The sequence below is a fragment of the Pseudophryne corroboree genome, unplaced genomic scaffold (genome assembly GCF_028390025.1).
Source record: "Pseudophryne corroboree isolate aPseCor3 unplaced genomic scaffold, aPseCor3.hap2 scaffold_596, whole genome shotgun sequence".
Classification (NCBI taxonomy): domain Eukaryota; kingdom Metazoa; phylum Chordata; class Amphibia; order Anura; family Myobatrachidae; genus Pseudophryne; species Pseudophryne corroboree.
Window position 1 is genome coordinate 174006 of NW_026970194.1, and position 3442 is coordinate 177447.

The window sequence follows — 3442 nt, forward strand, 5'->3', positions numbered from 1 at the left end:
TCTGTAAGGCAAGTAAAAGGGTGTGGGCCCTGCAGCACTACCTGTAGTTTGCATTGTGCATTGGAAGCCTAGTTTGCTGTCTGTTTCCACTTCTTTTTTCTTGAGCCCCTCCCGTCTATACCCTTGTGCACTATCCTGACTTCTCCTCCCGTCTGCTTACTTTGTGCCTTCCAATGCACAATGCAAACTACAGGTAGTGCTGCAGGGCCCACACCCTTTTACTTGCCTTACAGAGCAGCTCTTGAGCTGTTACAGTGCCCAGCTGCTGCAAGAAATCAGCGTGAATGCTTCAGGGGCTGGGGCATGGCCAACATGAGCCCCACACCGAAGGAGGGTGGGGGTGTTTAATGCGAACTAGGGGTCTCGCACAATGCGAACTACAGGTAGTGCTGCAGGGCCCACACCCTTTTACTTGCCTTACAGAGCAGCTCTGGAGCTGTTACAGTGCCCAGCTGCTGCAAGAAATCAGCTTGAATGCTTCAGGGGCTGGGGCATAGCCAACATGAGCCCCACACTGACGGAGGGTGGAGGTGTTTAATGCAAACTAGGGGTCATCCAAGTGCCGCAAAAGGCCGCCATGCCCTGCACACCCCTTTTCTCTTTTCATATGCAGACGAGGGTTGAAGCCAACTTTGACCCACTGCTTGGATGACATCGCCATATGCAAATCCATCTGCTGCAGGCCTTCCCCCAGGAATGCTTGCACTAGTTGTTGCATTTGGTTTGTTGTTTGGGGGTGCTTCAGTATTAGGCAGCCTTCTGCCCTCCCATGTTCATCTGAAAATATGTGTTCTCCCTGCAGTTGTTGTCCCCAGATGAGAGTTCCCTTGTGCTGCCTCAGTTGAATCTCCTTTACTTGACAGAGATGTGCCTGAGCAGCGGCCCTCCCCAGCCCTATCCCAAATCATACTTATTTTGCATAGGAGATACCATGGTCATGAAGACTGTTCTCCCAGGGTGCGGTTCATTCATTGCATTCTGGGTATGCTGACCCCTGTGATTTCCCCAAATGTGGGAAACTCGACTGCATTATTTAATGCGAACTAGGGGTCATCCAAGCACCGCAAAAGGCCGCCATGCCCTGCATACCCCTTTTCTCTTTTCATAAGCAGACGAGGTTTGAAGCCAACTTTGACCCACTGCTTGGATGACATCACTTGCTGCCTTTCCAATGAAGCAAGTTTAATTTAATAATAGGCGAAAAACCATCCCTACAAAGGTGTTAATCAGATACTTGGCTTTGTGGACACTTTTCAGAGCACAAATTTGTTAGCATAAAAATAAAGCCAGAAAATGAAGAGCTGTTTAATCACTCAATTGGATTTTTCTGCCAGCATATTTCTTTTTCTCTGCAACCCACTGCTAAATTGTGCTTCGTGGCTGTTTTTTTTATAAAATCACTTAATCAAATCTAACTCTGATTACATCAGAGAAGGCCAGGTACCCTACACCATAAGAGGTGGTTTGAAATTTTTACTTGTCTACTTAAAGATCACCAAAATCTGATAACGAGGTCAATTACGTCCCTAGGTGGGATTGAACCACCAACCTTTTGGTTAACAACTGAACACGCTAACTGTTTGCGCCTCAGAGACACTTTGCAATAGTACATACTGACAAAGGTTAATAAGCATTCATCTAGAACGTTTCCTAGAAAAACTTTAAAAAGTCAATAATCTGGAGAGTTTTTGTAAGATGTTCCTTCCATCAACCAATGAAGAAACACATTGGTACTTTCCCATGATGAGTGAGTGCTTCAGGATCTCTTGCACTTACATGTGCAGCAAAGGACTACAATGGAAGCATGCTGGGCCTATAACCCAGAGGTAGGCAGATTGCAACTGTCCTCTGCTATATGCATTTTTTTTGTTAATTAAAGTAATCCAAAACTGGGATTGATATTTTGGCTCTTTTATTTTTACTTAAAGTACAATAACTTTTACCATTTTAATTTGTTTTAATAGTATATTGACAGTATTGTTTTCTTTCAAAAATCCACTTAATTTTCTTTACCCTATTATTAAAATGGTAATTGACAAAAACAAACTACATTGTCACCAGAAGAGCAATACAAAATGTACAAGTGATATATTAAAATCATCTTTTCAGCTTGAATTTCAATGATGCATTGAGGTAACGATTTTGTGAGAAACATCTTCACCCTTAAATAAAGATTTTCTTAATTCCCTACCTGTGTGCTAATTAGATATCACCTTGTTTTCACATTAAACAGACTTTCACATGAGAAAGCAGCAAGGATGCAGTGGCGTTAATGTTTCCTGGTGTCAACCTGTATTATTTCAGTAGACATTGAAATGAGGATGCATCTTGCTGCCTTTCCAATGAAGCAAGTTTAATTTAGTAATAGGTTAAAAACCATCCCTACAAAGGTGTTAATCAGAGACTTGGCTTTGTGGACACTTTTCAGAGAACAAATTTGTTAGCATAAAAATAAAGCCAGAAAATGAAGAGCTGTTTAATCACTCAATTGGATTTTTCTGCCAGCATTTTTCTTTTTCTCTGCAACCCACTGCTAAATTGTGCTTCCTAGCTGTTTTTTTTATAAAATCACTTAATCAAATCTAACTCTGATTACATCAGAGAAGGCCAGGTACCCTACACCATAAGAGGGGGTTTGAAATTTTGACTTGTCTACTTAAAGATCACCGAAATCTGATAACAAGGTCAATTACGTCCCTGGGTGGGATTGAACCACCAACCTTTTGGTTAAAAGCCTTATACACTAACTGATTGCGCCACAGCGACACTTTTCAAAAGTACATACTGACAAAGGCTAATAAGCATTCATCTAGAACGTTTCCTAGAAACATTTTAAAAAGTCAATAATGTGGAGAGTTTTTGTAAGATGTTTCTTCCATCAACCAATGAAGAAACACATTGGTACTTTCCTATGATGAGTGAGTGCTTCAGGATCTCTTGCACTTACATGTGCAGCAGAGTACTGTAATGGAAGCATGCTGGGTCCATAACCCAGAGGTAGGCAGATTGAAACTATCCTCTGCTATATGCATTGTTTTTATTAATTAAAGTAATCCAAAACTGGGATTGATATTTTTGCTCTTTTATTTTTACTTAAAGTACAATAACTTTTACCATTTTAATTTGTTTTAATAGTATATTGACAGTATTGTTTTCTTTCAAAAATCCAATTAATTTTCTTTACCCGATTATTAAAATGGTAATTGACAAAAACAATCTACATTGTCACCAGAAGAGCAGTACAAAATGTACAAGTGATATATTAAAATCATCTTTCCAGCTTGAATTTCAATGATGCCTTGGTGCAACAATTTTGTGAGAAACATCTTCACCCATAAAGAAAGATTTTCTTAATTCCTTACCTGTGTGCTGATTAGATATCACCTTGTTTTCACATTAAACAGACTTCCCCATGAGGAAGCAGCAAGGATGCAGTGACGTT

General features: G+C 40.3%; 1 pseudogene; it reads left to right on the plus strand.

Moving 5' to 3' along the window:
• Positions 1-906: 906 nt before the first annotated feature.
• On the plus strand, positions 907-1085 carry LOC135035257 (U1 spliceosomal RNA; annotated as a pseudogene).
• Positions 1086-3442: the final 2357 nt, after the last annotated feature.